This window comes from Suricata suricatta, chromosome 1 (assembly GCF_006229205.1).
Source record: "Suricata suricatta isolate VVHF042 chromosome 1, meerkat_22Aug2017_6uvM2_HiC, whole genome shotgun sequence".
NCBI lineage: Eukaryota > Metazoa > Chordata > Mammalia > Carnivora > Herpestidae > Suricata > Suricata suricatta.
In genome coordinates this window covers 58,731,390-58,741,369 of record NC_043700.1, presented here as the reverse complement: position 1 = coordinate 58,741,369, position 9,980 = coordinate 58,731,390, and positions in this window count along the sequence as shown.

Genomic DNA, 9,980 nt, shown 5'->3' with positions numbered 1-9,980 from the left:
AGATTGGTCATCTTGAAGATGGTTATACTTCCCTCTATGTGCTTTTCTGACCCTTCCAGTGTTGCTATTTTTCTTAGAATAAACTGAATAGTGTTTTTTTAATGTTCACTTATAGATTTTGAGAGAAAAGGAGAGCATGCATGCATGCATGTACACACACACACACACACACACACACACACACACACAAATAGGGGCAGGGCAGAGAGACAGGGAGAGAGAGACCCCAACCAGGCTCCTCCCTGAGCACTGACATGGGCTTGATCTCATGACCCTGAGACCACAACCTGAGCTGATATCAAGAGTCCAACATTTAACTGACTGAGCCACCTAAGTGCCCATATAATAAACAAGTTAATTTAAAATACCTGAAGTTATAACATGTCATGTAAAATTATGAATATATGGTTTTAATTGAAAAATACAAAAATTTAGCACTATTGATCTTGTGTACGTCAAACCAGTTGGGCACCAATAATGCAGTCATTGATGGACTCCTTCAGAGGGAGAAAGAGGTCTCTGCTTCCCCAGGCTCTTACTGTATTAGTCACTACATAATCTGCCAGGCTGGGATAGGACTTTGTAATGAGATATCCAGGTCCAACTATTCTCTGAGGTCCTTTCTAGCTCTAGATTGTATGTCTCTACTTCATTCTTCTCCAGTTATATATATGAAATTTGGTGTTTTATTGAGCAGAAAAGTCCAGAAAAGGCCAACTGACATTCTAAAGGTTTTCAACCTCACCCTTTTATAGGTGATGTCCCTGTAGTTGGAAGATAAAAGATGAGTTTGAGGTAGCCCAAGACAGAGCTTCCTTCCATAGCTTCTGTGATGTGTAATTGCTTAATTTTGTTTCAAAATGTGAACTGACAAGCCATCAGCAGGCGGTACATAAATACAACATCAAATATATTCCAGAGGAAAACAAAATGATTTTAATTAGATGCTTTTATAAATTACCCATTTCTCTGACTCCTTCTATATGTTTATTTGTTAAATGGATCTGTATACTGGAAATGGATTCCAAAGTTGTAAACACTTATAACAACACAAAGAGAATCCAGTCAAGTATCATTTTACTTTTATAGGAATGAAAACATACAGGTGTTTCTTCCCCTTCACCCCACTTCACATATATGTTCCTCTTCTTTGGGACATAGTAGTTCACTTCTATGCATGGTTTGCTTTCTGCCTACTATTAGAAGGTGAAGAAAGATAATTGTTTTGGAATAAAGAAAGAGAAGTGCTGGGTTCAGTGACTTTTTTCCCAGCTTTTCTTTCATGCTTAAAATATTTTAAGAAAAAACTGGAATCAAGATATAATAAAAACAGAACACAACTGTGTAAAATATACTCTTCTAGTTAATTTGTCTCAAATTTCCTTAATTAATCCATTATCTTCAGGATTGCCAGGGGAAGAGTAACTACTGGCAGGACAACATGATTCACCTTAAAAATCACTTTGTAAAAATCCTGGTAATATCTTCCTTTTGATCACACCTAATCTTTGCCCCATGTTAAAGTTCCAATCATCTACGTGCTTTCCTCTAAGTATCTTCTCAAGATAAAAGTCCAGGAAAAAGCTACAAATTTCACAATCAGGAGGAACAGAAAAGTATGATGACAGAAAAGTATGATTCTCTAGCTTCCCTAGAAAAAGTGAAACTGAAAAAACTCTTGTCCTTTCCCAGAGATCTCAACAGACATCTATATAAAGTGAGAACAATCTAAATAAACACATATAAGAGGCTTAGATTCCTTTTTAGAAATTCTGGGGTAGCACATGGTCACATTAATTTTTTAGAGGAAATATATGAAGGTCATTGTATTCTGATTATGATAGAATGTCATGGTCTCATATATTTGACCTGAAAAGGAGCTTATTAGGATGTTAAAGAGCTCACACTTTGAGGTTCCCTTGCCCCAGTCCAAATCCTGGTTCTGCCCTTAACTAGCTATGTGATCTAGGGCAGGTTGTTAAACTTCTCTGGACGTTGAAGACCTCATTTATAAAACTGAATATTGTATGAGTTTATTTTTACACTTCATTTTGAGCAATACGGGTAAGTATTAATTGCTATATTTTGTTAAACCAACCCTATTTTATATTTTGGCATATGTATTTAGGATATATTACCTGGAAAGACCTTAAATGTTTCATTGTTATTATTTAAAATTCTCTCAAAATAAAACCATCAAGTGTTGACCACATTTAAGGATGCTTATGACATCTGAACTAGATTTTTACTTGATTTATTACTTTTATTACAATAATTGGAAATGGCGGAACAGGAGACAATGTCAGTAAAGGGATTTTACAAACTCTGCATAGTCTTGCCAATCTAGAGGGTGGGGGAGAAATATTAACTCCAGAGATCTATTACTTAGAATGATTATAATTGGCCCACGTTTGTGTCTGTCATCCTGAATAGCAGAACTAAAGATTTATTCCAGATAAGATTATAATTTACTGAAAAATACAAGGCTACAGGGAGAGGTGATTCTTATCTTAAAGAATTAAATCAATATTATTTGGAGGCGCCCGGGTGGCTTAGTAGGTTAATTGGCCGACTTCGGCTCAGGTCATGATCTCATGATTCGTGGGGTCAAGCCCCATATTGGGCTCTGTGCTGACAGCTCAGAGCCTGGAGCCTGCTTCTGATTCTGTGTGTGTCTCTCTCTCTGCTCCTTCCCTATTCCTGCTCTGTTACTCTCTCTCAAAATTAAATAAACATTAAAATATTAAATTAATCTTACTTGTAAAGAAGAGTCATTTCTTCAAAGGTAATGGTACATTTCTAAGATGAGAGCTTTGAAAGTCTACATGTAATTGTTCTTTTCCATAAGTGACACAGTAATTTTTGCCAAATGAGTTTTGGAATTCGTTCTTGATGTGAGTTTGAAGGAGGAGCAATGAAGATAATACAAGCATTCTATCTGACTTCAGAACATGTCCTTTATATTTGTTCATGATTTGTTATATCATGGTATTTTAAATAAAATGATACAGTCATGGAGTTCAGGGCCAACTGGAGAAAAGAAGAATATTACCTAGCTCATTAATCTGCTGCTTAATCTGTCATGTGTGGTCTTTATTATTTGAGGTATGTTCTTTCTACACACACTTTGTTGAAAGTTTTTAATCATAAATGGATATTGAATTTTTGTCAATAGCTTTATAATGGAAAATTTTATAAAATAATTTTATGGGTCCTGATTAATTACTACATCACATTCAAACAAATTAGAGTAAACATACACAGAGTTATCAATTTCTTTTAACATAAACTGAGCTGCTTAACATGATACTGATGAAAAAATGTTATGTAAAAAACATTAAATTCTGACAATAAGAATGCATTTTAGCATCATTCAAAGTAAGCTAATAGAGAAGCACAAACTATTGGGGAAACAAACAAACAAACAAGATTAAAAAGCCCTGCTATTGACATTGCAGCTACAATGTTAGATTAGTGGCCTATTAAAAAATTAAATTAATAGCATCATCTGAAAATATAGCCTAGAAAAGAATTCTAGCCTTGTATCCAAAGTACTTGAATTAGTTTGGAGGCAGAGATTATCTGAAATCTTTAGAGTTCCACTGGATGAGAGTATATATTTTGCAAACTTTCCTTCATATTTGTTTTGTGTGGCTTTTTCAGGCAGGAGAATATGAGGAAGACTTATTACATTTTAAAATGTTTGACACATAAAGGTAACTAGATAATGGAGCAGTTTGAACTTTTATCTTTTCTAATCACATTCTTCCGTTGTGCTCTGTCAAATTTCAAATTCAAAGTCCCTTAACAGTGTTTAGGCAGACCCCATAGCCATCCTTTCATTTCTGGTTTTCATAAATTTAATCCAGTTGAAAACTCCAATTTCATCTCTTTCTCTGTCCTCAAGCAATGGCTTAACCCTTTGCTGGAGGGACTTGGATGGAGAGGCTTCTGCTTTTTTATGTCCCTTCTCCATCCTTTATTAAATTCTAGCTACCACAGAGATAGGCAGGCAGTAGGGTAGATGGGTAAAATCTCTTCATATAAATGTGTATGCGATTTTATTTCTGTAATTTTACTGCTTCATTGGCAAACAATGTGTCAGCAAGGGTGTCTTCTGTGAGGCTGGAATCTGGTTGATGATCGCTGTTTCATGCAGAACCTTTGAACTTTTCCAGTGCTCACTGCCCTGACTTAGGAGACCAGGTCTGACTTAATTTCTTCCCACCATCCATGTTGGCTCCCTTTCAACCTCTACACACTTCAAGCGTACAAATTTTGATCTCCTCACCTGGAGGGTCACTTTCTTGTGTGAAACATGAGCAAAAGAGAGTTACTTTTGAGCTGTAACTTTACCTCTTTGAAATAATGTTTCTTTGCAAAAGCAAATGGTGAGCATGCAGACGCTTCCACAGTTGTCCTACTTTCCCTTTCAGTTTTCTGTTTCTCTCTCCAAGTAGATTCAGGGCTGATCAACAAGTAAGTTGTCCAAGTAGACATCCAGTGCTTCTTGGGATATGTTTGTGTCCTCTTCATGAGTCCATCTTAATCAATGTGAACTTTTCTTTGGAAGCTCCTTTAACTTAGCTTCATAGGACTTCGGCACAGACCTCTTCTCAAGATTCTCAAGATTCTCAAGATCCTCAAAATTCTCATTTTCTGGTTTTCTAAAACACCATCAATTGCTGGCTGCAACACTATTTCATGTATCACTCACTAATTGAGAATCAAAACTACCAATTAAACTATGCCACAATGTAATCTTGTCACACATTTTTTGAAAATTATATCTTATTGAAAAAAGCTCTTCAGACACAGGTAGACTTTATCATGTATCATTTTTATGCATACAAGAACTGAATAATATAAGCAAAATAAATTGATTAATATGTTTCTAGAGCTACCTCATAATCAGACTCTGAGTCTTCTAAATCACTTTGGATTTACAGTCATCAATGTCCATGTTTTTGTTTACCTCAGTATCATACTTCGCGTCCTTGAGAGTTGTGGGGAGTTTGATTAAAATTCATCAATAACCAGATAGCCAGTGTCCTCAGATAAGTTGTGTAATTATACAGATTTAGAGACCTGTAGACTTCCTTTGGAAACTGTTTTGAACTGTGTCTAATGAATTTTTGCCTCTATCTCTCCTGTACAAACAACTGGTTTCCAGGGTTAACAGTACCTTCTTCTCAGGACCTTCTTCCATGGCACTAACACTCACTGTGTCAGTTTTAATGCTGGTTCTTTTGTACACATTCCCTCACATGAATGATAGTGGCAACTATATTTGAACTTCTGCCAGGTTTGTGACTATAAAACAGTACTGATTGTAAAGGCACTGGAGTTCAGAATTGTTAAAACATGAAAGAAGTGTCTGTCTGAGAATTAATAAAATATAGTCTATAGACTTTGGATTGGTAGCTGTGATCTACTGAGATGATGCTTGTTTACCTAAACTTAAAATCTGAGGACATCCTCTGGTCCTTATTGCTGGCGATTTTTCTTTACAACGTGGATTTCTTAATATTCTTCCCTCTGGTTTGAAACTCATCTGCGCACACTAGGGCAACAGGAAAAGTTTGACTTTGCAGTCTCTTTCATGTGCAAAATAAGGGAATTTTTAAATATTTTAGAAGAACTGTTTTGATACTATCAAATAAATTGACAAGGAATTAACAATCTTTATGCCAACAATGGCCAAAATGAAAAAAAAGACAGGAAAAATATTCCCACATAGGAAAAGTGGTTCAAAAAATTTACTGAAATCATCATGTGGTCGCAATTTGCTACAAGAATAAGCAGCTAAAAAAAGAACAGCAACTTTCAAAATAGTTGCATATTTATGTGGTAGTTTGCCTGAGAGAAGAGAGATATTTCGAGTTTAGAAAATTAAGTCAACTTAAGACCTGATGCATTGTTTTATTATGGTGTGTCATGATGGTATTTTTAAAATACGCACTTCTTTATGTCCCTTATTTTTTATTTTCTATTGTTCTTTCCTTGAGTCAAGCATTAGAATCTTACTGTGATCTTACCTTAAGGGAGAATTGTATGAGCTGAAAACAGAAAACAAAAACAAAAACAACAAAAAAATAAAAGAATTGATTTCTGGCTCTGGTTCATTAAAACGTAAATCTCACAGAGAACAGTGAGGAGACTTGCAATACATAAAATGTTTAAGAGGAGGCATTTGAAAATGGTGGGTTATTCTACTTCTCTGCTGCCATCTCCTGCCTGCCCCTCCCAGAACATATAGAAGAAAATTTCTCAGGCTGGAGAAAACAAGATGAGCAGAAGGAGAAGCAATACTTGTCACCACTGAATTATACCATTTTTAACATAATTCATTATATGATCAGAAGAATGGAACAAAGCACATGAGCCTACAATTATGCTGACAAATATTTCATAAAATACAATATAAGAGGGAGACCATGTACAGTTTTTTGAGACTGGCTATATAATTGGTATGACCCAATACAAAACCATCAAGCCTTTCTTTTTTCTTGTGCAATTTTTTTCTATCTGTGATAGTATTTTGTATTTGTTGCTTGATGTGCTAAGTAAGGAAAAATCAAAATTTAAATTATTACCATGAGTTTTACTGGTCGTCTTTAAGTCGTGCAATACCGATTTTAAATGCAAATGTAAGGATATTTAACCCAGATATGGAAACACCAAAATCACACAATTCACATTTTGTAGTTCATACATGCATATGGATTTAGTTCTTACCAGAAGAACGGAGACACTGCAGGAAACCATCTTACTGATTTTTATTTCACTTCTTGATACACATGCAGTCAACCACTGCTTTACCTTCAGCTTACTGATGAGCAAGGAGGGACTGAGTGGAAAAGAAACTGAGTTTCTTCGTATTTCCTTTTCCTTCCACATCATCATTTTAGTCTACTACAAGAACATAACATGAGTAAGAAAGGATGTGTCAAGTTCCTTGCTGATTCATGTTTCGTCAAAATGTCATTGCTTTCTTGGAAACAAATAATGATTTGAAAGAAAGCATGGCTTCCTGGAGTTGTCCGCACCTCCTCCTCCCCTCGATAACTCAGTTGTAGATGTAAAATTCTTACCTTGTACTTGTTTTGAGTCTTACTAAACTCCCACACAACATGGTCCACTGTGCTCATGGGCGCCACAGATGCTCTATGTAAATGGGGGACAAGGGATGGTGGATATGTGCATTACACATATCTGTTCTGCTTACACTCATGCTCTATTAATCCTTTGGTGTTGGAAAACACAAATGAAAAGATAAAATTATTTTTATATGGTTGAATAATATACCATTGCATATACATACCACATCTTCTTTATTCAATCATCTATCAGTGGACACCTGGGTTGCCTCAATTGTGTGGCTATTATAAATAATGCTGCAATAAACATAGGGATGTACATAGCACTTCCAGGTAGTGTTTTCATATTCTCTGAGTAAATATCCAGTAATGCAATTACTGAATCATAAGGTAGTTCTATTTTTAATTTTTTTGAGGAACCTTCATACTGTCTTCCACAGTGGCTGCCCCAGTTTTCATTCCCACCAAGAATGCATGAGAGTTCCTTTTTCTCCATGTCTTTGCCAACACTTGCTGTTTTTTGAGTTTTTGATTTTAGCCATTTTGACAGATGTGAGATGATATCTCATTGTGTTTTTAATTTGCATTTCCCTAATGATGAGTGTTGTTGAACACCTTTTCATTTGTCTGTTGGCCATCTAGATGTCTTCTTTGGAGAAATGTCTGTTCATGTCTTTGGCCCACTTTTAATTGCAGTGTGTGTGTGTGTGTGTGTGTGTGTGTGTGTGTGTGTGTGTTGAGTTGTAGAAGTTCTTTATATATTTTGGGTACTAACCATTCATTGACTAGGTCATTTGCAAATATCTTCTCCCAATCAGTTGGTAATCTTTTAGTTTTGGTAGTTGTTTCCTTTGCTGTGCAGAAGCTTTTTATTTTGATGTAGTCTCAACAGTTAATTTTTTCTTTTCTTTTGTTTCACTTGCCTCAGGAGCCATATAAAAAAGGTTGTTGTTATGACCAATGTCTGAAAAATTACTGCCTGTGCTCTCTTCTAAGATTTTTATGAAATCTTGCCATTTGCAATGGCATGGATGGAGCCAGAGAGTATTATGCAAAGTGAAATAAGCCAGTCAAAGAAAGACAAATATCATATGATTTCACCCTTATGTTGAATTTAAGAAACAAAAGAAATGAACAAGTAAAAATAAAGAAAGCAAACTAAAAAAAAAAACACGTCACTATAGAGGACAAACAGGGTTACCAGAGGGGAGTGAGGTAAGTAGATAGGTAAAACAAGTGAAGGGGATTAAGAGTACACTTATCTCGATGAGCACTGAGTAATATATGAGACTGTTGAATAACTATATTGTACACCTGATACTAATATCACATTTATATTAATTCTACTGAAATTTTAATAAGAGATAAAATTACTAGGAGTTTTATGGCAGCAACAGCAGAGCATTAAACCAAGCAGGAAACCCTTGAGAATATGAAGACCTGTGCAACTGATCAGGTGACACACCCACATAGCCAGTTCCCTGACCAGTGATCTGTTCAACAGCCTGTTTGAGATCCCAGATGACACTAAGTGTTAATGGCCAGATATCTGAGTGAAGACATCTCCCCTGAATACCAGACTGTGACTATTGACTCAGTCTAGCCTTCAATTTTCCTAAATGAAGTGCCAGATACTAAACTAGATTTCACACTTGAAAAGGTTTCCATTTTAAAAGAATAAATTAGAATACTCTGCAATGATGACCAGATATAACCAAATTTTAGGCTTTCATGGAAAAACTGAGTATATGTGCTTCTTCTTGCTCAATCCGCTCGCCATATAAAAATTACATATGCAGTCACTTATTCTTCCAAAGCATTAATCCACAAACTACAGGTATGTAGCCATACTTAGCAGATTGATGAAGAGATGATATTAAATTTAGTGGATTTTTTTACCAGTATTGCCCACTCTTTGGATTGGTGAAGTTTATTTAAAAAAGCAGTAGGGAAGGAGTTGAGTGTCGGCTCTGGAGTCAGAATCCTGATTCTATTCCTTACCAGTTAGATAACATTTGGGTCAGTTACTTTACCTCTCTGTGCTTCAATTTCATCTGCTGAAAAATGGAAACAATAATAGTACCCATCTCCTAGGAGTGCTGTATTAAATGAGCTATATAATGTAAGCACTTAACATCTGACATGTGAGAAGCATGTAAATGTACTAACTACTATTTTTAATAGTTTATTTATAAATTTAGTTAATTAATAGTTTGGTTCTTTTGTAGAGGAACAAAAGTAAATTTGGATATGGAATCGTTTCTGAGTTGGTTGTTTTTGGCTTACCTCCATGAAATAAGATCAGATTTGTATATTTCAAAAATTACATAGTTCAGAAACATAAGAATTCTTATAGGCAATTTACAGCTGGTTTTCAAAGTATGGTAGGTTATTGTCAAAAATTTAATAAAATCAATAATCTGTAAAAAAAAAAACCCCAAAGTTAAATAAATTGTGTTATTTAAAAAGTGAATTTGCTTTAAAAAATTCTCTGACTGTCAGGTTAAAATTAAATCAATATCCTTTATTTGGAGAACTGGCCCATGTAAGAGTAGCAAGCAGAGAAAATTACTGAAAGAATACCCAATTGTGTCTATTACATAATCTCTACTGATCCACAGGATGGATTTAAACTTGTTGCTTTAAGTATCTGTTACTTGTCACCGATTGCCCTTCAGAGTTATGTTAGAATGATTTTTTTCTCCTGCTTTTCTGTGCTGATTGCCTCTGACTTATAACTTTTATTGCTGCCAATATCGTATTGGTAAATGGCAACAAACAGTTCTAGGATTGTGGTTGTTTCAATCGCTTCTATTGTTATGTGTTTCTTATATTATTATCAGTCATTCTCAAATGAACTGTCCCTTGTTTCCATGAAAA